Source organism: Salminus brasiliensis, chromosome 17 (assembly GCF_030463535.1).
Source record: "Salminus brasiliensis chromosome 17, fSalBra1.hap2, whole genome shotgun sequence".
Classification (NCBI taxonomy): Eukaryota; Metazoa; Chordata; class Actinopteri; order Characiformes; family Bryconidae; genus Salminus; species Salminus brasiliensis.
In genome coordinates, this window is record NC_132894.1 from 20,868,697 (window position 1) to 20,896,220 (window position 27,524).

A 27,524-nucleotide genomic window follows, 5' to 3' on the forward strand; every position below is an offset into this window, starting at 1 on the left:
CTTTCTTGTCATACAGGTTTGCAGGACCCCAAAATCAACTCCCTCTCTGAAGGTGGATTAACATGGTTCTTTACATCTTCATCTTCATTTACAACTATGGCTGGCTGGATGACTTTCTGTCGATCTGTAACTGTATGAGGGTTACTGTTCGTATGCAGCTGTGTAATAGGTAAGTGATCATTTAGTTTCTATACATGTATTGACACTCTTTCTTGTCATACAGGTTCGCAGGACCCCAAGATCGACTCCCTCTCTGAAGGTGGATTAACAAGGTTCTGTACATCTGCATCTCAGTTGACAACTATGGCTGGTTGGCTGACTTTCTGTCGATCTGCAACTGTATGAGGGTGACTATTCGAATGCAGCTGTGTAACAGGTAAGTGATCATTCAGTTTCTATTAATGTATGGACTCTCTTTCTTGTTATACAGGTTCACAGAACATCACGACTGGCTCACTATGAAGCTGGATGCACACAACAAGGGACTTGCCTTCTGCAAATGTATGTGGTTGTCTGCATCTCCATCTGGAACATTGGCTGGCTGATGTTCTGATGATCTGCAACAGTAGGAGGCTGACTTTTCATATGCATCTGTGTAACAGGTAAGTGATCATTCAGTTTCTATACATGTATTGACACTCTTTCTTGTCATACAGGTTCGCCGGACCCCAAGATCGAATCCCTTTCTGAAGGTGGACTAATAAGGTTCTTTACATCTTCATCTTCATTTACAACTATGGCTGGTTGTCTGACTTTCTGTCTATCTGCAACTGTATGAGGGTGACTAATCGCATACAGTTGTGTAACAGGTAAGTGATCATTCAGTTTCTATACATGTATTGACTCTCTTTCTTGTCATACAGGTTCACAAGACCCCAAGATCAACTCCCTCTCTGAAGGTGGATTAACAAGGTTCTGTACAACTGCATCTTCGTTTACAACTATGGCTGGCTGGCTGACTTTCTGTCGATCTGTAACTGTATGAGGGTTACTGTTCATATGCAGCTGTGTAATAGGTAAGTAATCATTCAGTTTCTATACATGTATTGACACTCTTTCTTGTCATACAAGTTCGCAGGACCCCAAGATCGACTCCCTCTCTGAAGGTGGATTAACAAGGTTCTGCACATCTGCATCTCAGTTGACAACTATGGCTGGTTTGCTGACTTTCTGTCGATCTGCGACTGTATGAGGGTGACTGTTCGTATGCAGCTGTGTAATAGGTAAGTGATCATTTAGTTTCTATACATGTATTGACACTCTTTCTTGTCATACAGGTTCGCAGGAACCCAAGATCGACTCCCTTTCTGAAGGTGGATTAACAAGGTTCTGTACATCTGCATCTCAATTGACAACTATGGCTGGCTGTCTGGCTTTCCGTCCATCTGCAACTGTATTAGTCTGACTGTTCGTATGCAGCTGTGTAACTGGTAAGTGATCATTTAGTTTCTTTACATGTATTGACTCTCTTTCTTGTCATACAGGTTCGCAGGACCCCATGATCGACTCCTTCTCTGAAGGAGTGTACAGAACCTGTGTAACAGGTAAGTGATCATTCAGTTTCTATACATGTATTGACTCTCTTTCTTGTCATACAGGTTCGCCGGACCCCAAGATCGAATCCCTTTCTGAAGGTGGACTAACAAGGTTTTTTTACATCTGCATCTTCGTTTCCAACTATGGCTGGCTGGATGACTTTCAGTCGATCTATAAGTGTATGAGGCTGACTGTACGCATACAGTTGTGTAACAGGTAAGTGATCATTCAGTTTCTATACATGTATTGACTCTCTTTCTTGTCATACAGGTTCACAGGACGCCAAGATCGAATCCCTTTCTGAAGGTGGACTAACAAGGTTCTGTACATCTTCATCTTCGTTTACAACTATGGCTGGTTGGCGGACTTTCTGTCGATCTGCAACTCTACGAGGGTGACTGTTCACACACATTTGTGTAACAGGTAAGTGATGTTTCAGTTTCTATACATGTATTGACTCTCTTTCTTGTCATACAGGTTCACAGGACCTCACGACTGGCTCACTTTAAACCTGGATGCACACAAAAAGAGACTTGCCTTTTGCAAATGTATGTGGTTGTCTGCATCTCCATCGGGAACATTGGCTGGCTGATGTTCTGATGATCTGCAACAGTAGGAGGCTGACTGTTCGTATGCATCTATGTAACAGGTAAGTGATCATTCAGTTTCTATACATGTATTGACTCTCTTTCTTGTCATACAGGTTCGCAGGACCCCAAGATCGACTCCCTCTCTGAAGGTGGATTAACAAGGTTCTGTACATCTGCATCTCAGTTGACTACTATGGCTGGTTGGCTGACTTTCTGTCGATCTGCAACTGTATGAGGGTGACTGTTCGTATGCAGCTGTGTAACAGGTAAGTGATCATTCAGTTTCTATACATGTATTGACTCTCTTTCTTGTCATACAGGTTCACAGGACGCCAAGATCAACTCCCTCTCTGAAGGTGGATTTACAAGGTTCTTTACATCTGCATGTCATTTTACAACTATGGCTGGCTTGCTGGCTTTCCATTCATCTGCAACTGTATTAGGCTGACTGTTCGCATACAGTTGTGTAACAGGTAAGTATTCTTTCAGTTTCTATAGATGTATTGACTCTCTTTCTTGTCATACAGGTTCGCAGGACCCCAAGATCGACTCCTTCTCTAAAGGAGTGTATAGAACCTGTGTAACAAGTAAGTGATCATTCAGTTTCTATACATGTATTGACACTCTTTCTTGTTATACAGGTTCGCAGGACCCCAAGATCGACTCCCTCTCTGAAGGTGGATTAACAAGTTTCGTTACATCTGCATCTCAGCTGACAACTATGGCTGTCTGGCTGACTTTCTGTCGATCTGCAACTGTATGCGGGTGACTGTTCGTATGCAGCTGTGTAACAGGTAAGTGATCATTCTGTTTTTATACATGTATTGACTCTCTTTCTTGTCATACAAGTTCACAGGACCTCGCGACTGGCTCACTTTGAAGCTGGATGCACACAACAAGGTACTTGCCTTCTGCAAATGTTTGTGGTTGTCTGCATCTCCATCTGGAACATTGGCTGGCTGATGTTCTGATGATCTGCAACAGTAGGAGGCTGACTTTTCATATGCATCTGTGTAACAGGTAAGTGATCATTCAGTTTCTATACATGTATTGACACTCTTTCTTGTCATACAGGTTCACAAGACGCCAGGATCTACTCCCTCTCTGAAGGTGGATTAACAAGGTTCTGTACATCTGCATATCAGTTGATAACTATGGCTGGCTGGCTGACTTTCTGTCGATCTGCAACTGTATGAGGGTGACTGTTCGTATGCATCTGTGTAACAGGTAAGTGATCATTCAGTTTCTGTACATGTATTGACTCTTTCTTGTCATACAGGTTTGCAGGATCCCAAAATCAACTTCCTCTCTGAAGGTGGATTAACATGGTTCTTTACATCTTCATCTTCATTTACAACTATGGCTGGCTGGATGACTTTCTGTCGATCTGTAACTGTATGAGGGTTACTGTTCGTATGCAGCTGTGTAATAGGTAAGTGATCATTTAGTTTCTATACATGTATTGACACTCTTTCTTGTCATACAGGTTCACAGGACCCCAAGATCGACTCCCTCTCTGAAGGTGGATTAACAAGGTTCTGTACATCTGCATCTCAGTTGACAACTATGGCTTGTTGGCTGACTTTCTGTCGATCTGCAACTGTATGAGGGTGACTATTCGAATGCAGCTGTGTAACAGGTAAGTGATCATTCAGTTTCTATTAATGTATGGACTCTCTTTCTTGTTATACAGGTTCACAGGACATCACGACTGGCTCACTATGAAGCTGGATGCACACAACAAGTGACTTGCCTTCTGCAAATGTATGTGGTTGTCTGCATCTCCATCTGGAACATTGGCTGGCTGATGTTCTGATGATCTGCAACAGTAGGAGGCTGACTTTTCATATGCATCTGTGTAACAGGTAAGTGATCATTCAGTTTCTATACATGTATTGACTCTCTTTCTTGTCATACAGGTTCGCCGGACCCCAAGATCGAATCCCTTTCTGAAGGTGGACTAATAAGGTTCTTTACATCTTCATCTTCATTTACAACTATGGCTGGCAGGCTGACTTTCAGTCGATCTGTAACTGTATGAGGCTGACTGTTTGCATACAGTTGTGTAACAGGTAAGTGATCATTCAGTTTCTATACATGTATTGACTCTCTTTCTTGTCATACAGGTTCGCAGGACCCCAAGATCGAATCCCTTTCTGAAGGTGGACTAAAAAGGTTCTTTACATCTGCATCTTCGTTTCCAACTATGGCTGGCAGGCTGACTTTCAGTCGATCTGTAACTGTATGAGGCTGACTGTTCCCATACAGTTGTGTAACAGGTAAGTGATCATTCAGTTTCTATACATGTATGGACTCTCTTTCTTGTTATACAGGTTCACAGGACCTCACGACTGGCTCACTTTAAAGCTGGATGCACACAACAAGAGACTTGCCTTCTGAAAATGTATGTGATTGTCTGCATCTCCATCTGGAACATTGGCTGGCTGATGTTCTGATGATCTGAAACAGTAGGAGGCTGACTGTTCGTATGCATCTGTGTAACAGGTAAGTGATCATTCAGTTTCTATACATGTATTGACTCTCTTTCTTGTCATACAGGTTCGCAGGACCCCAAGATAAACTCCCTCTCTGAAGGTGGATTAACTAGGTTCTTTATATCTTCATCTTCATTTACAACTATGGCTGGTTGGCTGACTTTCTTTCGATCTGCAACTGTATGAGGGTGACTGTTCATATGCAGCTGTGTAACAGGTAAGTGATCATTCAGTTTCTATACATGTATTGACTCTCTTCCTTGTCTTACAGGTTCACAGGACGGCAAGATCGACTCCCTCTCTGAAGGTGGATTTGCAAGGTTCTGTACATCTGCATCTCATTTTGCAACTATGGCTGGCTTGCTGGCTTTCCATTCATCTGCAACTATATTAGGCTGACTGTTCGCATACAGTTGTGTAACAGGTAAGTAATCTTTCAATTTATATTCATGTATTGACTCTCTTTCTTGTCAAACAGGTTCGCAGGACCCCAAAATCAACTCCCTCTCTGAAGGTGGATTAACAAGGTTCTTTACATCTTCATCTTCATTTACAACTATGGCTGGCTGGATGACTTTCTGTCGATCTGTAACTGTATGAGGGTGACTGTTCGTATGCAGCTGTGTAATAGGTAAGTGATCATTTGGTTTCTAAACATGTATTGACACTCTTTCTTCTCAAACAGGTTCGCAGGACCCCAAGATCGACTCCCTCTCTGAAGGTGGATTAACAAGGTTCTGTACATCTGCATCTCAGTTGACTAATATGGCTGGTTGGCTGACTTTCTGTCGATCTGCAACTGTATGAGGGTGACTGTTCGAATGCATCTGTGTAACAGGTAAGTGATCATTCAGTTTCTATAAATGTATGGACTCTCTTTCTTGTTATACAGGTTCACAGGACATCACGACTGGCTCAATTTGAAGCTGGATGCACACAACAAGGGGCTTGCCTTCTGCAAATGTATGTGGTTGTCTGCATCTCCATCTGGAACATTGGCTGGCTGATGTTCTGATGATCTGCAAAAGTAGGAGGCAGACTGTTCATATGCATCTGTGTAACAGGTATGTGATCATTCAGTGTCTTTACATGTATGGACTCTTTCTTGTCATACAGGTTTGCAGGACCCCAAGATCGAATCCCATACTGAAGGTGGACTAACAAGGTTCTTTACATCTGCATCTTCGTTTCCAACTATGTCTGGCAGGCTGACTTTCAGTCGATCTGTAACTGTATGAGGCTGACTGTTCGCATACAGTTGTGTAACAGGTAAGTGATCATTCAGTTTCTATACATGTATTGACACTCTTTCCTGTCATACAGGTTCACAGGACCTCATGACTGGCTCACTTTGAAGATGGATGCACACAACAAGGGATTTGCCTTCTGCAAATGTATGTGATTGTCTGCATCTCCATCTGGAACATTGGCTGGCTGATGTTCTGATGATGTGCAACAGTAGGAGGCTGACTTTTCGTATGCATATGTGTAACAGGTAAGTGATCTTTCAGATTCTATACATGAATTCACTCTCTTTCCTGTCATACAGGTTTGCCGGACCCCAATATCGACTCCCTCTCTGAAGGTGGATTAACAAGTTTCGTTACATCTGCATCTCAGTTGACAACTATGGCTGGCTGGCTGACTTTCTGTCGATCTGCAACTGTATGAGGGTGACTGTTCGTATGCAGCTGTGTAACAGGTAAGTGATCATTCAGTTTTTATACATGTATTGACTCTCTTTCTTGTCATACAGGTTCGCAGGACCCCAAGATCGACTCCTTCTCTGAAGGAGTGTACAGAACCTGTGTAACAGGTAAGTGATTATTCAGTTTCTATACATGTATTGACTCTCTTTCTTGTCATAAAGTTTCGCTGGACCCCAAGATAAACTCCCTCTCTGAAGGTGGATTAACTAGGTTCTTTACATCTTCATCTTCATTTACAACTATGGCTGGTTGGCTGACTTTCTGTCGATCTGCAACTGTATGAGGGTGACTGTTCGTATGCAGCTGTGTAACAGGTAAGTGATCATTCTGTTTTTATACATATATTAACTCTCTTTCTTGTCATACAGGTTCACAGGACGCCAAGATCGACTCCCTCTCTGAAGGTGTATTAACAAGGTTCTGTACATCTGCATCTCAGTTGACAACTATCGCTGGCTGGCAGACTTTCTGTTGATCTTCAACTGTATGAGGGTGACTGTTCGTATGCAGCTGTGTAACAGGTAAGTGATCATTCAGTTTCTATACATGTATTGACTCTCTTTCTTGTCATACAGGTGCGCAGGACCCCAATATCGACTCCCTCTCTGAAGGTGGATTAACAAGGTTCTGTACATCCGCATCTCAGTTGACAAATATGGCTGGCTGGCTGACTTTCTGTCGACCTGCAACTGCATGAGGGTGACTGTTCGTATGCAGCTGTTTAACAGGTAAGTGATCATTCAGTTTCTATACATGTATTGACTCTCTTTCTTGTCATACAGGTTCGCAGGACCCCAAGATCAACTCCCTCTCTGAAGGTGGATTAAGAAGGTTCTGTACATCTGCATCTTCGTTTACAACTATGAATGGCTGATTGACTTTCTGTCGATCTGCAACTGTACAAGGGTGACTGTTCGCACACAGTTGTGTAACAGGTAAGTGATCTTTCAGTTTCTATACATGTATTGACTCTCTTTCTTGTCATACAGGTTCACAGGACCTCACGACTGGCTCACTTTGAAGCTGGATGCACACAACAAGGGACTTGCCTTCTGCAAATCTATGTGGTTGCCTGCATCTCCATCTGGAACATTGGCTGGCTGATGTTCTGATGATCTGCAACAGTAAGAGGCTGACTGTTCGTATGCAGCTGTGTAACAGGTACGTGATCATTCAGTTTCTATACATTTATTGACTCTCTTTCTTGTCATACAGGTTCGCAGGACCCCAAGATCGACTACCTCTCTGAAGGTGGATTAACAAGGTTCTGTACATCTGCATCTCAGTTGACAACTATGGTTGGCTGGCATGCTTTCCGTCCATCTGCAACTGTATTTGGCTGACTGTTCGCATACAGTTGTGTAACAGGTAAGTGATCATTCAGTTTCTATACATGTATTCACTCTCTTTCTTGTCATACAGGTTCGCAGGACCCAAAGATCGACTCCTTCTCTGAAGGAATGTACAGAACCTGTGTAACAGGTAAGTGATCATTCAGTTTCTATACATGTATTGACTCTCTTTCTTGTCATACAGGTTCACAGGACCCCAAGATCGACTCCCTCTCTGAAGGTGGATTAACAAGGTTCTGTACATCTGCATCTCAGTTGACAACTATGGCTGGTTGGCTGACTTTCTGTCGATCTGCAACTGTATGAGGGTGACTGTTCGAATGCAGCTGTGTAACAGGTAAGTGATCATTCAGTTTCTATAAATGTATGGACTCTCTTTCTTGTTATACAGGTTCACAGGACATCACGACTGGCTCACTTTGAAGCTGGATGCACACAACAAGGGACTTGCCTTCTGCAAATGTATGTGGTTGTCTGCATCTCCATCTGGAACATTGGCTGGCTGATATTCTGATGATCTGCAACAGTAGGAGGCTAACTTTTCGTATGCATCTGTGTAACTGGTAAGTGATCATTCAGTTTCTATACATGTATTGACTCTCTTTCTTGTCATACAGGTTCGCCGGACTCCAAGATCGAATCCCTTTCTGAAGGTGGACTAACAAGGTTCTTTACATCTGCATCTTCGTTTCCAACTATGGCTTGCAGGCTGACTTTCAGTCGATCTGTAACTGTATGAGGCTGACTGTTCGCATGCAGTTGTGTAACAGGTAAGTGATCATTCAGTTTCTATACATGTATTGACTCTCTTTCTTGTCATACAGGTTCGCAGGACCCCAAGATCGACTCCTTCTCTGAAGGAGTGTACAGAACCTGTGTAACAGCTAAGTGATCATTCAGTTTCTATACATGTATTGACTCTCTTTCTTGTCATACAGGTTCGCAGGACCCCAAGATCGACTCCCTCTCTGAAGGTGGATTAACAAGGTTCTGTACATCTGCATCTTATTTTACAACTATGGCTGACTGGCTGGCTTTCCGGCCATCTGCAACTGTATTAGGCTGACTGATTGCATACAGCTGTGTAACAGGTAAGTGATCTTTCAGATTCTATACATGAATTCACTCTCTTTTCTGTCATACAGGTTTGCCGGACCCCAATATCGACTCCCTCTCTGAAGGTGGATTAACAAGTTTCGTTACATCTGCATCTCAGTTGACAACTATGGCTGGCTGGCTGACTTTCTGTAGATCTGCAACTGTATGAGGGTGACTGTTCGTATGCAGCTGTGTAACAGGTAAGTAATCATTCTGTTTTTATACATGTATTGACTCTCTTTCTTGTCATCCAGTTTCACAGGACCTCACGACTGGCTCAATTTGAAGCTAGATGCACACAACAAGGGACTTGCCTTCTGCAAATGTACGTGGTTGTCTGCATCTCCATCTGGAACATTGGCTGGCTGATGTTCTGATGATCTGCAGCAGTAGGAGGCTGACTGTTCGTATGCAGCTGTGTAACAGGTAAGTGATCATTCAGTTTCTATACATGTATTGACTCTCTGTCTTGTCATACAGGTTCACAGGACCCCAAGATCGACTCCCTTTCTGAAGGTGGATTAACAAGGTTCTGTACATCTGCATCTCAGTTGACAACTATGGCTGGCTGGCTGGCTTTCCGTCCATCTGCAACTGTATTAGGCTGACTTTTCGTATGCAGCTGTGTAACAGGTAAGTGATCATTCAGTTTCTATACATGTATTGACTCTCTTTCTTGTCATACAGGTTCACAGGACGCCAAGATCGACTCCCTCTCTGAAGGTGTATTAACAAGGTTCTGTACATCTGCATCTCAGTTGACAGCTGTGGCTGGTTGGCTGACTTTCTGTCAATCTGCAACTGTATGAGGGTGACTGTTCGTATGCAGCTGTGTAACAGGTAAGTGATCATTCAGTTTCTATACACGTATTGACTTTCTTTCTTGTCATACAGGTTCACAGGACCCCAAGATCGACTCCTTCTATGAAGGAGTGTACAGAACCTGTGTAACAGGTAAGTGATCATTCAGTTTCTATACATGTATTGACTCTCTTTCTTGTCATACAGGTTCACAGGACCCCAAGATCGACTCCCTCTCTGAAGGTGGATTAACAAGGTTCTGTACATCTGCATCTCAGTTGACAACTATCGCTGGCTGGCAGAGTTTCTGTTGATCTTCAACTGTATGAGGGTGACTGTTCGTATGCAGCTGTGTAACAGGTAAGTGATCATTCTGTTTTTATACATGTATTGACTCTCTTTCTTGTCATACAGGTTCACAGGACCTCACGACTGGCTCATTTTGAAACTGGATGCACACTACAAGGGACTTGCCTTCTGCAAATGTATGTGGTTGTCTGCCTCTCCATCTGGAACATTGGCTGGCTGATGTTCTGATGATGTGCAACAGTAGGAGGCTGACTGTTCGTATGCAGCTGTGTAACAGGTAAGTGATCATTCAGTTTCTATACATGTTTTGACTCTCTTTCTTGTCATACAGGTTCGCAGGACCCCAAGATTGACTCCTTTTCTGAAGCAGTGTACAGAACCTGTGTAACAGGTAAGTGATCATTCAGTTTCTATACATGTATTGACTCTCTTTCTTATCATACAGGTTCGCAGGACCCTAAGACCAACTCCATCTCTAAAGGTGGATTAACTAGGTTCTTTACATCTTCATCTTCATTTACAACTATGGCTGGTTGGCTGACTTTCTGTCGATCTGCAACTGTATGAGGGTGACTGTTCGTATGCAGCTGTGTAACAGGTAAGTGATCATTCTGTTTTTATACATGTATTGACTCTCTTTCTTGCCATACAGGTTCACAGGACCTCACGACTGGCTCACTTTGAAACTGGATGCACACAACAAGGGACTTGCCTTCTGCAAATGTATGTGGTTGTCTGCATCTCCATCTGGAACATTGGCTGGCTGATGTTCTGATGATCTGCAACAGTAGGAGGCTGACTGTTCGTATGCATCTGTGTAACAGGTAAGTGATCATTCAGTTTCTATACATGTATTGACTCTCTTTCTTGTCATACATGTTCGCAGGACCCCAAGATCGACTTCTTCTCTGAAGGAGTGTACAGAACCTGTGTAACAGGTAAGTGATCATTCGGTTTCTATATATGTATTGACTCTCTTTCTTGTCATACAGGTTCGCAGGACCCCAAGATCAACTCCCTCTCTGAAGGTGGATTAACAAGGTTCTTTACATCTTCATCTTCATTTACAACTATGGCTGGTTGGCTGACTTTCTGTCAATCTGCAACTGTATGAGGGTGATTGTTCGTATGCAGCTGAGTAACAGGTAAGTGATCATTCAGTTTCTATACATGTATTGACACTCTTTCTTGTCATACAGGTTCGCAGGACCCCAAGATCGACTTCCTCTCTGAAGGTGGATTAACAAGTTTCTGTACATCTGCATCTCAGTTCACAACTATGGGTGGTTGGCTGACTTTCTGTCGATCTGCAACTGCATTAGGGTGACTTTTCGTATGCAGCTGTGTAACAGGTAAGTGATCATTCAGTTTCTATACATGTATTGACTCTCTTTCTTGTCATACAGGTTCGCAGGACCTCACGACTGGCTCACTTTGAAGCTGGATGCACACAACCAGGGACTTGCCTTCTGCAGATGTATGTGGTTGTCTACATCTCCATCTGGAACATTGGCTGGCTGATGTTCTCATGATCTGCAACAGTAGGAGGCTAACTGTTTGTATGCAGCTTTTTAGCAGGTAAGTGATCATTTAGTTTCTATACATGTATTGACTCTCTTTCTTGTCATACAGGTTCACAGGACCCCAAGATCGACACCCTCTCTGAAGGTGGATTATCAAGGTTCTGTAGATCTGCATCTCATTTTACAACTATGGCTGACTGGCTGGCTTTCCGTCCATCTGCAACTGTATGAGGGTGACTGTTCTTATGCATCTGTGTAACAGGTAAGTGATCATTCAGTTTCTGTACATGTATTGACACTCTTTCTTGTTATACAGGTTCGGAGGACCCCAAGATCGACTCCCTCTCTGAAGGTGGATTAACAAGTTTCGTTACATCTGCGTCTCAGTTGACAACTATGGCTGGCTGGCTGACTTTCTGTCGATCTGCAACTGTATGAGGGTGACTGTTCGTATGCAGCTGTGTAATAGGTAAGTGATCATTCAGTTTTTATACATGTATTGACTCTCTTTCTTGTCATCCAGGTTCACAGGACCTCACGACTGGCTCACTTTGAAGCTGGATGCACACAACAAGGGACTTGCCTTCTGCAAATCTATGTGGTTGCCTGCATCTCCATCTGGAACATTGGCTAGCTGATGTTCTGATGATCTGCAACAGTAGGAGGCTGACTGTTCGTATGCAGCTGTGTAACAGGTAAGTGATCATTCAGTTTCTATACATTTATTCACTCTCTTTCTTGTCATACAGGTTCGCAGGACCCCAAGATCGACTATCTCTCTGAAGGTGGATTAACAAGGTTCTGTACATCTGCATCTCAGTTGACAACTATGGCTGGCTGGCATGCTTTCCGTCCATCTGCAACTGTATTTGGCTGACTGTTCGCATACAGTTGTGTAACAGGTAAGTGATCATTCAGTTTCTATACATGTATTCACTCTCTTTCTTGTCATACAGGTTCGCAGGACCCAAAGATCGACTCCTTCTCTGAAGGAGTGTACAGAACCTGTGTAACAGGTAAGTGATCATTCAGTTTCTATACATGTATTGACTCTCTTTCTTGTCATACAGGTTCGCAGGACCCCAAGATCAACTCCCTCTAAGAAGGTGGATTAACAAGGTTCTTTACATCTTCATCTTCATTTACAACTATGGCTGGTTGGCTGACTTTCTCTCAATCTGCAACTGTATGAGGGTGATTGTTCGTATGCGGCTGTGTAACAGGTAAGTGATCATTCTGTTTTTATACATGTATTGACTCTCTTTCTTGTCATACAGGATCACAGGACCTCACGACTGGCTCACTTTGAAGCTGGATGCACACAACAAGGGACTTGACTTCTGCAAATGTATGTGGTTGTCTGTATCTCCATCTGGAAAATTGGCTGGCTGATGTTCTGATGATCTGCAACAGTAGGAGGCTGACTGTTCGTATGCAGCTGTGTAACAGGTAAGTGATCATTCAGTTTCTATACATGTATTGACACTCTTTCTTGTCATACAGGTTCGCAGGACCCCAAGATCGACTCCGTTTCTGAAGGTGGATTAACAAGGTTCTGTACATCTGCATCTCAGTTGACAACTATGGCTGGCTGGCATGCTTTCCGTCCATCTGCAACTGTATTTGGCTGACTGTTCGCATACAGTTGTGTAACAGGTAAGTGATCATTCAGTTTCTATACATGTATTCACTCTCTTTCTTGTCTTACAGGTTCACAGGATGCCAAGATCGACTCCCTCTCTGAAGGTGGATTAACAAGGTTCTGTACATCTGCATCTCATTTTACAACTATGGCTGGCTGGCTGGCTTTCCATTCATCTGCAACTGTATTAGGCTGACTGTTCGTATGCAGCTGTGTAACAGGTAAGTGATCATTCAGTTTCTATACATGTATTGACACTCTTTCTTGTCATACAGGTTCGCAGGACCCCAAGATCGACTCCCTCTCTGAAGGTGGATTAACAAGTTTCTGTACCTCTGCATCTCAGTTAACAACTATGGGTGGTTGGCGGACTTTCAGTCGATCTGCAACTGCATGAGGGTGACTTTTCGTATGCAGCTGTGTAACAGGTAAGTGATCATTCAGTTTCTATACATGTATTGACTCTTTCTTGTCATACAGGTTCGCAGGACCTCACGACTGGCTCACTTTGAAGCTGGATGCACACATCCAGGGACTTGCCTTCTGCAGATGTATGTGGTTGTCTGCATCTCCATCTGGAACATTGGCTGGCTGATGTTCTGATGATCTGCAACAGTAGGAGGGTATCTGTTCGTATGCAGCTTTTTAACAGGTAAGTAATCATCCAGTTTCTATACATGTATTGACTCTCTTTCTTGTCATACAGTTTCACAGGACCCCAAGATCGACTCCCTCTCTGAAGGTGGATTATCAAGGTTCTGTATATCTGCATCTCAGTTTACAACTATGGCTGGCTGGCTGACTTTCTGTGGATCTGCAACTGTATGAGGGTGACTGTTCGTATGCAGCTGTGTAACAGGTAAGTGATCATTCAGTTTCTGTACATGTATTGACACTCTTTCTTGTCATACAGGTTCACAGGACCCCAAGATCGACTCCCTCTCTGAAGGTGGATTAACAAGGTTCTGTAGATCTGCATCTCATTTTACAACTATGGCTGACTGGCTGGCTTTCCGTCCATCTACAACTGTATTAGGCTGACTGATCGCATACAGCTGTGTAACAGGTAAGTGATCATTCAGTTTCTATACATGTATTGACTCTCTTTCTTGTCATACAGGTTCACAGGACCCCAAGATCGACTCCCTCTCTGAAGGTGGATTAACAAGGTTCTGTACATCTGCATCTCAGTTGACAACTATCGCTGGCTGGCAGAGTTTCTGTTGATCTTCAACTGTATGAGGGTGACTGTTCGTATGCAGCTGTGTAACAGGTAAGTGATCATTCTGTTTTTATACATGTATTGACTCTCTTTCTTGTCATACAGGTTCACAGGACCCCAAGATCGACTCCCTCTCTGAAGGTGGATTAACAAGGTTCTGTACATCTGCATCTCAGTTGACAACTATCGCTGGCTGGCAGAGTTTCTGTTGATCTTCAACTGTATGAGGGTGACTGTTCGTATGCAGCTGTGTAACAGGTAAGTGATCATTCTGTTTTTATACATGTATTGACTCTCTTTCTTGTCATACAGGTTCACAGGACCTCACGACTGGCTCACTTTGAAACTGGATGCACACTACAAGGGACTTGCCTTCTGCAAATGTATGTGGTTGTCTGCCTCTCCATCTGGAACATTGGCTGGCTGATGTTCTGATGATGTGCAACAGTAGGAGGCTGACTGTTCGTATGCAGCTGTGTAACAGGTAAGTGATCATTCAGTTTCTATACATGTATTGACTCTCTTTCTTGTCATACAGGTTCGCAGGACCCCAAGATCGACTCCCTCTCTGAAGGTGGATTAACAAGGTTCTGTACATCTGCATCTTCGTTTACAACTATGGATGGCTGATTGACTTTCTGTCGATCTCCAACTGTACGAGGGTGACTGTTCATATACAGCTGTGTAACAGGTAAGTGATCATTCAGTTTCTATACATGTATTGACTCTTTCTTGTCATACAGGTTCACAGGACCCCAAGATCGACTCCCTTTCTGAAGGTAGATTAACAAGGTTCTGTACATCTGCATCTCAGTTGACAACTATGGCTGGCTGTCTGGCTTTCCGTCTATCTGCAACTGTATTAGGCTGACTGTTCGTATGCAGCTGTGTAACAGGTAAGTGATCATTCAGTTTCTATACATGTACTGACTCTCTTTCTTGTCTTACAGGTTCACAGGATGCCAAGATCGACTCCCTCTCTGAAGGTGGATTAACAAGGTTCTGTACATCTGCATCTCATTTTACAACTATGGCTGGCTGGCTGGCTTTCCATTCATCTGCAACTGTATTAGGCTGACTGTTCGTATGCAGCTGTGTAACAGGTAAGTGATCATTCAGTTTCTATACATGTATTGACTCTCTTGTCATACAGGTGCGCAGGACCCCAATATCGACTCCCTCTCTGAAGGTGGATTAACAAGGTTCTGTACATCCGCATCTCAGTTGACAAATATGGCTGGCTGGCTGACTTTCTGTCGACCTGCAACTGCATGAGGGTGACTGTTCGTATGCAGCTGTTTAACAGGTAAGTGATCATTCAGTTTCTATACATGTATTGACTCTCTTTCTTGTCATACATGTTCGCAGGACCCCAAGATCGACTCCTTCTCTGAAGGAGTGTACAGAACCTGTGTAACAGGTAAGTGATCATTCGGTTTCTATACATGTATTGACTCTCTTTCTTGTCATACAGGTTCGCAGGACCCCAAGATCAACTCCCTCTCTGAAGGTGGATTAACAAGTTTCTGTACATCTGCATCTCAGTTCACAACTATGGGTGGTTGGCTGACTTTCTGTCGATCTGCAACTGCATTAGGGTGACTTTTCGCATGCAGCTGTTTAACAGGTAAGTGATCATTCAGTTTCTATACATGTATTGACTCTCTTTCTTGTCATACAGGTTCGCAGGACCTCACGACTGGCTCAATTTGAAGCTGGATGCACACAACCAGGGACTTGCCTTCTGCAGATGTATGTGGTTGTCTACATCTCCATCTGGAACATTGGCTGGCTGATGTTCTCATGATCTGCAACAGTAGGAGGCTAACTGTTTGTATGCAGCTTTTTAGCAGGTAAGTGATCATTTAGTTTCTATACATGTATTGACTCTCTTTCTTGTCATACAGGTTCACAGGACCCCAAGATCGACACCCTCTCTGAAGGTGGATTATCAAGGTTCTGTACATCTGCATCTCAGTTTACAACTATGGCTGGCTGGCTGACTTTCTGTCGATCTGCAACTGTATGAGGGTGATTGTTCGTATGCAGCTGTGTAACAGGTAAGTGATCATTCAGTTTCTGTACATGTATTGACACTCTTTCTTGTTATACAGGTTCGCAGGACCCCAAGATCGACTCCCTCTCTGAAGGTGGATTAACAAGGTTCTGTAGATCTGCATCTCATTTTACAACTATGGCTGACTGGCTGGCTTTCCGTCCATCTGCAACTGTATGAGGGTGACTGTTCTTATGCATCTGTGTAGCAGGTAAGTGATCATTCAGTTTCTGTACATGTATTGACACTCTTTCTTGTTATACAGGTTCGGAGGACCCCAAGATCGACTCCCTCTCTGAAGGTGGATTAACAAGTTTCGTTACATCTGCGTCTCAGTTGACAACTATGGCTGGCTGGCTGACTTTCTGTCGATCTGCAACTGTATGAGGGTGACTGTTCGTATGCAGCTGTGTAATAGGTAAGTGATCATTCAGTTTTTATACATGTATTGACTCTTTCTTGTCATCCAGGTTCACAGGACCTCACGACTGGCTCACTTTGAAGCTGGATGCACACAACAAGGGACTTGCCTTCTGCAAATCTATGTGGTTGCCTGCATCTCCATCTGGAACATTGGCTGGCTGATGTTCTGATGATCTGCAACAGTAGGAGGCTGACTGTTCGTATGCAGCTGTGTAACAGGTAAGTGATCATTCAGTTTCTATACATTTATTGACTCTCTTTCTTGTCATACAGGTTCGCAGGACCCCAATATCGACTATCTCTCTGAAGGTGGATTAACAAGGTTCTGTACATCTGCATCTCAGTTGACAACTATGGCTGCCTGGCATGCTTTCCGTCCATCTGCAACTGTATTTGGCTGACTGTTCGCATACAGTTGTGTAACAGGTAAGTGATCATTCAGTTTCTATACATGTATTCACTCTCTTTCTTGTCATACAGGTTCGCAGGACCCAAAGATCGACTCCTTCTCTGAAGGAGTGTACAGAACCTGTGTAACAGGTAAGTGATCATTCAGTTTCTATACATGTATTGACTCTCTTTCTTGTCATACAGGTTCGCAGGACCCCAAGATCAACTCCCTCTAAGAAGGTGGATTAACAAGGTTCTTTACATCTTCATCTTCATTTACAACTATGGCTGGTTGGCTGACTTTCTGTCAATCTGCAACTGTATGAGGGTGATTGTTCGTATGCAGCTGTGTAACAGGTAAGTGATCATTCTGTTTTTATACATGTATTGACTCTCTTTCTTGTCATACAGGATCACAGGACCTCACGACTGGCTCACTTTGAAGCTGGATGCACACAACAAGGGACTTGACTTCTGCAAATGTATGTGGTTGTCTGTATCTCCATCTGGAAAATTGGCTGGCTGATGTTCTGATGATCTGCAACAGTAGGAGTCTGACTGTTCGTATGCAGCTGTGTAACAGGTAAGAGATCATTCAGTTTCTATACATGTATTGACACTCTTTCTTGTCATACAGGTTCGCAGGACCCCAAGATCGACTCCGTTTCTGAAGGTGGATTAACAAGGTTCTGTACATCTGCATCTCAGTTGACAACTATCGCTGGCTGACAGAATTTCTGTTGATCTTCAACTGTATGAGGGTGACTGTTCGTATGCAGCTGTGTAACAGGTAAGTGATCATTCAGTTTCTATACATGTATTGACTCTCTTTCTTGTCATATAGGTTCGCAGGACCCCAAGATAAACTCCCTCTCTGAAGGTGGATTAACTAGGTTCTTTACATCTTCATCTTCATTTACAACTATGGATGGCTGATTGACTTTCTGTCGATCTGCAACTGTATGAGGGTGACTGTTCTTATGCATCTGTGTAACAGGTAAGTGATCATTCAGTTTCTGTACATGTATTGACACTCTTTCTTGTTATACAGGTTCGCAGGACCCCAAGATCGACTCCCTCTCTGAAGGTGGATTAACAAGTTTCGTTACATCTGAGTCTCAGTTGACAACTATGGCTGGCTGGCTGACTTTCTGTCGATCTGCAACTGTATGAGGGTGACTGTTCGTATGCAGCTGTGTAATAGGTAAGTGATCATTCAGTTTTTATACATGTATTGACTCTCTTTCTTGTCATCCAGGTTCACAGGACCTCACGACTGGCTCACTTTGAAGCTGGATGCACACAACAAGGGACTTGCCTTCTGCAAATGTATGTGGTTGTCTGCATCTCCATCTGGAACATTGGCTGGCTGATGTTCTGATGATCTGCAACAGTAGGAGGCTGACTGTTCATATGCAGCTGTGTAACAGGTAAGTGATCATTCAGTTTCTATACATTTATTGACTCTCTTTCTTGTCATACAGGTTCGCAGGACCCCAAGATCGACTACCTCTCTGAAGGTGGATTAACAAGGTTCTGTACATCTGCATCTCAGTTGACAACTATCGCTGGCTGACAGACTGTCTGTTGATCTTCAACTGTATGAGGGTGACTGTTCGTATGCAGCTGTGTAACAGGTAAGTGATCATTCAGTTTCTATACATGTATTGACTCTCTTTCTTGTCAAATAGGTTCGCAGGACCCCAAGATCGACTACCACTCTGAAGGTAGATTAACAAGGTTCTGTACATCTGCATCTTCGTTTACAACTATGGATGGCTGATTGACTTTCTGTCGATCTGCAACTGTATGAGGGTGACTGTTCTTATGCATCTGTGTAACAGGTAAGTGATCATTCAGTTTCTGTACATGTATTGACACTCTTTCTTGTTATACAGGTTCGCAGGACCCCAAGATCGACTCCCTCTCTGAAGGTGGATTAACAAGTTTCGTTACATCTGCGTCTCAGTTGACAACTATGGCTGGCTGGCTGACTTTCTGTCGTCCTGCAACTGTTTGAGGGTGACTGTTCGTATGCAGCTGTGTAATAGGTAAGTGATCATTCAGTTTTTTTACATGTATTGACTCTCTTTCTTGTCATCCAGGTTCACAGGACCTCACGACTGGCTCACTTTGAAGCTGGATGCACACAACAAGGGACTTGCCTTCTGCAAATCTATGTGGTTGCCTGCATCTCCATCTGGAATATTGGCTGGCTGATGTTCTGATGATCTGCAACAGTAGGAGGCTGACTGTTCGTATGTAGCTGTGTAACAGGTAAGTGATCATTCAGTTTCTATACATTTATTGACTCTCTTTCTTGTCATACAGGTTCGCAGGACCCCAATATCGACTATCTCTCTGAAGGTGGATTAACAAGGTTCTGTACATCTGCATCTCAGTTGACAACTATGGCTGGCTGGCATGCTTTCCGTCCATCTGCAACTGTATTTGGCTGACTGTTCGCATACAGTTGTGTAACAGGTAAGTGATCATTCAGTTTCTATACATGTATTCACTCTCTTTCTTGTCATACAGGTTCGCAGGACCCAAAGATCGACTCCTTCTCTGAAGGAGTGTACAGAACCTGTGTAACAGGTAAGTGATCATTCAGTTTCTATACATGTATTGACTCTCTTTCTTGTCATACAGGTTCGCAGGACCCCAAGATCAACTCCCTCTAAGAAGGTGGATTAACAAGGTTCTTTACATCTTCATCTTCATTTACAACTATGGCTGGTTGGCTGACTTTTTGTCAATCTGCAACTGTATGAGGGTGATTGTTCGTATGCAGCTGTGTAACAGGTAAGTGATCATTCTGTTTTTATACATGTATTGACTCTCTTTCTTGTCATACAGGTTCACAGGACCTCACGACTGGCTCACTTTGAAGGTGGATGCACACAACAAGGGACTTGACTTCTGCAAATGTATGTGGTTGTCTGTATCTCCATCTGGAAAATTGGCTGGCTGATGTTCTGATGATCTGCAACAGTAGGAGTCTGACTGTTCGTATGCAGCTGTGTAACAGGTAAGTGATCATTCAGTTTCTATACATGTATTGACACTCTTTCTTGTCATACAGGTTCGCAGGACCCCAAGATCGACTCCCTCTCTGAAGGTGGATTAACAAGTTTCTGTACCTCTGCATCTCAGTTAAAAACTATGGGTGGTTGGCGGACTTTCAGTCGATCTGCAACTGCATGAGGGTGACTTTTCGTATGCAGCTGTGTAACAGGTAAGTGATCATTCAGTTTCTATACATGTATTGACTCTTTCTTGTCATACAGGTTCGCAGGACCTCACGACTGGCTCACTTTGAAGCTGGATGCACACATCCAGGGACTTGCCTTCTGCAGATGTATGTGGTTGTCTGCATCTCCATCTGGAACATTGGCTGGCTGATGTTCTGATGATCTGCAACAGTAGGAGGGTATCTGTTCGTATGCAGCTTTTTAACAGGTAAGTAATCATCCAGTTTCTATACATGTATTGACTCTCTTTCTTGTCATACAGTTTCACAGGACCCCAAGATCGACTCCCTCTCTGAAGGTGGATTATCAAGGTTCTGTATATCTGCATCTCAGTTTACAACTATGGCTGGCTGGCTGACTTTCTGTGGATCTGCAACTGTATGAGGGTGACTGTTCGTATGCAGCTGTGTAACAGGTAAGTGATCATTCAGTTTCTATACATGTATTGACTCTCTTTCTTGTCATACAGGTTCACAGGACGCCAAGATCGACTCCCTCTCTGAAGGTGGATTAACAAGGTTCTGTACATCTGCATCTCAGTTGACAACTATGGCTGGCTGGCTGACTTTCTGTCGATCTGCTACTGTATGGGGGTGACTGTTCGTATGCAGCTGTGTAACAGGTAAGTGATCATTCTGTTTTTATACATGTATTGACTCTTTCTTGTCATACAGGTTCGCAGAACCCCAAGATCGACTCCCTTTCTGAAAGTGGATTAACAAGGTTTGTTACATCTGCATCTCAGCTGACAACTATGGCCGGTTGGCTGACTTTCTGTCGATCTGCAACTGTATGAGGGTGACTGTTCTTATGCATCTGTGTAACAGGTAAGTGATCATTCAGTTTCTATACATGTATTGACTCTCTTTCTTGTTATACAGGTTCGCAGGACCCCAAGATCAACTCCCTCTCTGAAGGTGGATTAACAAGGTTCTTTACATCTTCATCTTCATTTACAACTATGGCTGGTTGGCTGACTTTCTTTCGATCTGTAACTGTATGAGGGTGACTGTTCGTATGCACCTGTGTAACAGGTAAGTGATCATTCATTTTCTATACATGTATTGACTCTCTTTCTTGTCATACAGGTTCACAGGACCTCATGACTGGCTCACTTTGAAGCTGGATGCACACAACAAGGGACTTGCCTCCTGCAAATGTATGTGGTTGTCTGCATCTCCATCTGGAACATTGGCTGGCTGATGTTCTAAAGATCTGCAACAGTAGGAGGCTGACTGATCGTATGCAGCTGTGTAACAGGTAAGTGATCATTCATTTTCTATACATGTATTGACTCTCTTTCTTGTCATACAGGTTCGCAGGACCCCAAGATCAACTACCTCTCTGAAGGTGGATTAACTAGGTTATTTACATCTTCATCTTTATTTATAACTATGGCTGGTTGGCTGACTTTCTGTCGATCTGCAACTGTATGAGGGTGACTGTTCGTATGCACCTGTGTAACAGGTAAGTGATCATTCTATTTTTATACATGTATTGACTCTCTTTCTTGTCATACAGGTTTGCCGGACCCCAAGATCGACTCCGTTTCTGAAGGTGGATTAACAAGGTTCTGTACATCTGCATCTCAGTTGACAACTATGGCTGGCTGTCTGGCTTTCCGTCCATCTGCAACTGTATTAGGCTGACTGTTCGTATGCAGCTGTGTAACAGGTAAGTGATCATTCAGTTTCTATACATGTATTGACTCTCTTTCTTGTCATACAGGTTCACAGGACGCCAAGATCGACTCCCTCTCTGAAGGTGTATTAACAAGGTTCTGTACATCTGCATCTCAGTTGACAACTATCGCTGGCTGACAGACTTTCTGTTGATCTTCAACTGTCTGAGGGTGACTGTTCGTATGCAGCTGTGTAACAGGTAAGTGATCATTCAGTTTCTATACATGTATTGACTCTCTTTCTTGTCATACAGGTTCACAGGACCTCATGACTGGCTCACTTTGAAGCTGGATGCACACAACAAGGGACTTGCCTCCTGCAAATGTATGTGGTTGTCTGCATCTCCATCTGGAACATTGGCTGGCTGATGTTCTAAAGATCTGCAACAGTAGGAGGCTGACTGAACGTATGCAGCTGTGTAACAGGTAAGTGATCATTCAGTTTCTATACATGTATTGACTCTGTTTCTTGTCATACAGGTTCGCAGGACCCAAAGATCGACTCCCTCTCTGAAGGTGGATTAACAAGGTTCTGTACATCTGCATCTTCCTTTGCAACTATGGATGGTTGATTGACTTTCTGTCGATCTGCAACTGTACAAGGGTGACTGTTCGCACACAGTTGTGTAACAGGTAAGTGATCTTTCAGTTTCTATACATGTATTGACTCTCTTTCTTGTCATACAGGTTCACAGGACCTCACGACTGGCTCACTTTGAAGCTGGATGCACACAACAAGGGATTTGCCTTCTGCAAATGTATGTGATTGTCTGCATCTCCATCTGGAACATTGGCTGGCTGATGTTCTGATGATCTGCAACAGTAGGAGGCTGACTTTTCGTATGCATCTGTGTAACAGGTAAGTGATCTTTCAGATTCTATACATGAATTCACTCTCTTTCCTGTCATACAGGTTTGCCGGACCCAAATATCGACTCCCTCTCTGAAGGTGGATTAAGAGGTTTCGTTACATCTGCATCTCAGTTGACAACTATGGCTGGCTGGCTGACTTTCTGTCGATCTGCAACTGTATGAGGGTGACTGTTCGTATGCAGCTGTGTAACAGGTAAGTGATCATTCTGTTTTTATACATGTATTGACTCTCTTTCTTGTCATATAGGTTCGCAGGACCCCAAGATCGACTACCACTCTGAAGGTGGATTAACAAGGTTCTGTATATCTGCAACTTCGTTTACAACTATGGATAGCTGATTGACTTTCTGTCGATCTGCAACTGTACGAGGGTGACTGTTAGTATACAGCTGTGTAACAGGTAAGTGATCATTCAGTTTCTATACATGTATTGACTCTTTCTTGTCATACAGGTTCACAGGACCCCAAGATCGACTCCCTTTCTGAAGGTAGATTAACAAGGTTCTGTACATCTGCATCTCAGTTGACAACTATGGCTGGTTGGCTGACTTTCTGTCGATCTGCAACTGTATGAGGGTGACTGTTCGAATGCAGCTGTGTAACAAGTAAGTGATCATTCAGTTTCTATAAATGTATGGACTCTCTTTCTTGTCATAAAGGTTCGCAGGACTCCAAGATCGACTCCTTCTCTGAAGGAGTGTACAGAACCTTTGTAACAGCTAAGTGGTCATTCAGTTTCTATACATGTATTGACTCTCTTTCTTGTCATACAGGTTCGCAGGACCCCAAGATCGACTCCCTCTCTGAAGGTGGATTAACAAGATTCTGTACATCTGCATCTTATTTTACAACTATGGCTGACTGGCTGGCTTTCCGGCCATCTGCAACTGTATTAGGCTGACTGATTGCATACAGCTGTGTAACAGGTAAGTAATCTTTCAGATTCTATACATGAATTCACTCTCTTTCCTGTCATACAGGTTTGCCGGACCCCAATATCGACTACCTCTCTGAAGGTGGATTAACAAGTTTCGTTACATCTGCATCTCAGTTGACAACTATGGCTGGCTGGCTGACTTTCTGTCGATCTGCAACTGTATGAGGGTGACTGTTCGTATGCAGCTGTGTAACAGGTAAGTTATCATTCTGTTTTTATACATGTATTGACTCTCTTTCTTGTCATCCAGGTTCACAGGACCTCACAACTGGCTCAGTTTGAAGCTGGATGCACACAACAAGGGACTTGCCTTCTGCAAATGTACATGGTTGTCTGGATCTCCATCTGGAACATTGGCTGGCTGATGTTCTGATGATCTGCAACAGTAGGAGGCTGACTGTTCGTATGCAGCTGTGTAACAGGTAAGTGTTCCTTCAGTTTCAATACATGTATTGACTCTCTTTCTTGTCATACAGGTTCACAGGACCTCATGACTGGCTCACTTTGAAGCTGGATGCACACAACAAGGGACTTGCCTTCTGCAAATGTATGTGGTTGTCTGCATCTCCATCTGGAACATTGGCTGGCTGATGTTCTGATGATCTGCAACTGTATGAGGGTGACTGTTCGTATGCAGCTGTGTAACAGGTAAGTGATCATTCTGTTTTTATACATGTATTGACTCTCTTTCTTGTCATACAGGTTCGCAGGACCCCAAGATCGACTCCTTCTCTGAAGGAGTGTACAGAACCTGTGTAACAGGTAAGTGATTATTCAGTTTCTATACATGTATTGACTCTCTTTCTTGTCATACAGGTTCGCAGGACCCCAAGATCGACTCCCTTTCTGAAGGTGGATTAACAAGGTTCTGTACATCTGCATCTGAGTTGACAACTGTGGCTGGTTGGCTGACTTTCTGTCAATCTGCAACTGTATGAGGGTGACTGTTTGTATGCAGCTGTGTTACAGGTAAGTGATCATTCAATTTCTATAGATGTATTGACTCTCTTTCTTGTCATACAGGTTCGCAGGACCCCAAGATCGACTCCCTCTCTGAAGGTGGATTAACAAGGTTCTGTATATCTGCAACTTCGTTTACAACTATGGATAGCTGATTGACTTTCTGTCGATCTGCAACTGTACGAGGGTGACTGTTAGTATACAGCTGTGTAACAGGTAAGTGATCATTCAGTTTCTATACATGTATTGACTCTTTCTTGTCATACAGGTTCACAGGACCCCAAGATCGACTCCCTTTCTGAAGGTGGATTAACAAGGTTCTGTACATCTGCATCTCAGTTGACAACTATGGCTGGCTGTCTGGCTTTCCGTCCATCTGCAACTGTATTAGGCTGACTTTTCGTATGCAGCTGTGTAACAGGTAAGTGATCATTCAATTTCTATAGATGTATTGACTCTCTTTCTTGTCATACAGCTTTGCAGGACCCCAAGATCGACTCCTTCTCTGAAGGAGTGTACAGAACCTGTGTAACAGGTAAGTGTTCATTCAGTTTCTATACATGTATTGACTCTCTTTCTTGTCATACAGGTTCACAGGACGCCGAGATCGACTCCCTCTCTGAAGGTGTATTAACAAGGTTCTGTACATCTGCATCTCAGTTGACAACTATCGCTGCCTGGCAGACTTTCTGTTGATCTTCAACTGTATGAGGGTGACTGTTCGTATGCAGCTGTGTAACAGGTAAGTGATCATTCTGTTTTTATACATGTATTGACTCTCTTTCTTGTCATACAGGTTCACAGGACCTCACAACTGGCTCACTTTGAAGCTGGATGCACACAACAAGGGACTTGCCTTCTGCAAATGTATGTGGTTGTCTGCATCTCCATCTGGAACATTGGCTGGCTGATGTTCTGATGATGTGCAACAGTAGGAGGCTGACTGTTCGTATGCAGCTGTGTAACAGGTAAGTGAGCATTCAGTTTCTATACATGTATTGACTCTTTCTTGTCATACAGGTTCACAGGACCCCAAGATCGACTCCCTTTCTGAAGGTGGATTAACAAGGTTCTGTACATCTGCATCTCAGTTGACAACTATGGCTGGCTGTCTGGCTTTCCGTCCATCTGCAACTGTATTAGGCTGACTTTTCGTATGCAGCTGTGTAACAGGTAAGTGATCATTCAGTTTCTATACATGTATTGACTCTCTTTCTTGTCATACAGGTTCACAGGACGCCAAGATCGACTCCCTCTCTGAAGGTGTATTAACAAGGTTCTGTACATCTGCATCTCAGTTGACAACTGTGGCTGGTTGGCTGACTTTCTGTCAATCTGCAACTGTATGAGGGTGACTGTTCGTATGCAGCTGTGTAACAGGTAAGTGATCATTCAATTTCTATAGATGTATTGACTCTCTTTCTTGTCATACAGCTTCGCAGGACCCCAAGATCGACTCCTTCTCTGAAGGAGTGTACAGAACCTGTGTAACAGGTAAGTGATCATTCAGTTTCTATACATGTATTGACTCTCTTTCTTGTCATACAGGTTCACAGGACGCCGAGATCGACTCCCTCTCTGAAGGTGTATTAACAAGGTTCTGTACATCTGCATCTCAGTTGACAACTATCGCTGGCTGGCAGACTTTCTGTTGATCTTCAACTGTATGAGGGTGACTGTTCGTATGCAGCTGTGTAACAGGTAAGTGATCATTCTGTTTTTATACATGTATTGACTCTCTTTCTTGTCATACAGGTTCGCAGGACCCCAAGATCAACTCCTTCTATGAAGGTGGATTAACAAGGTTCTTTACATTCTCATTTACAACTATGGCTGGTTGGCTGATGTTCTGATGATCTGCAACAGTAGGAGGCTGACTGTTCGTATGCAGCTGTGTAACAGGTAAGTGTTCATTCAGTTTCTATACATGTATTGACTCTCTTTCTTGTCATACAGGTTCACAGGACCTCATGACTGGCTCACTTTGAAGCTGGATGCACACAACAAGGGACTTGCCTTCTGCAAATGTATGTGGTTGTCTGCATCTCCATCTGGAACATTGGCTGGCTGATGTTCTGATGATCTGCAACAGTAGGAGGCTGACTGTTCGTATGCAGCTGTGTAACAGGTAAGTGATCATTCAGTTTCTATACATGTATTGACTCTTTCTTGTCATACAGGTTCACAGGACCCCAAGATCGACTCCCTTTCTGAAGGTGGATTAACAAGGTTCTGTACATCTGCATCTCAGTTGACAACTATGGCTGGTTGGCTGACTTTCTGTCGATCTGCAACTGTATGAGGGTGACTGTTCGAATGCAGCTGTGTAACAAGTAAGTGATCATTCAGTTTCTATAAATGTATGGACTCTCTTTCTTGTCATAAAGGTTCGCAGGACCCCAAGATCGACTCCTTCTCTGAAGGAGTGTACAGAACCTTTGTAACAGCTAAGTGGTCATTCAGTTTCTATACATGTATTGACTCTCTTTCTTGTCATACAGGTTCGCAGGACCCCAAGATCGACTCCCTCTCTGAAGGTGGATTAACAAGATTCTGTACATCTGCATCTTATTTTACAACTATGGCTGACTGGCTGGCTTTCCGGCCATCTGCAACTGTATTAGGCTGACTGATTGCATACAGCTGTGTAACAGGTAAGTAATCTTTCAGATT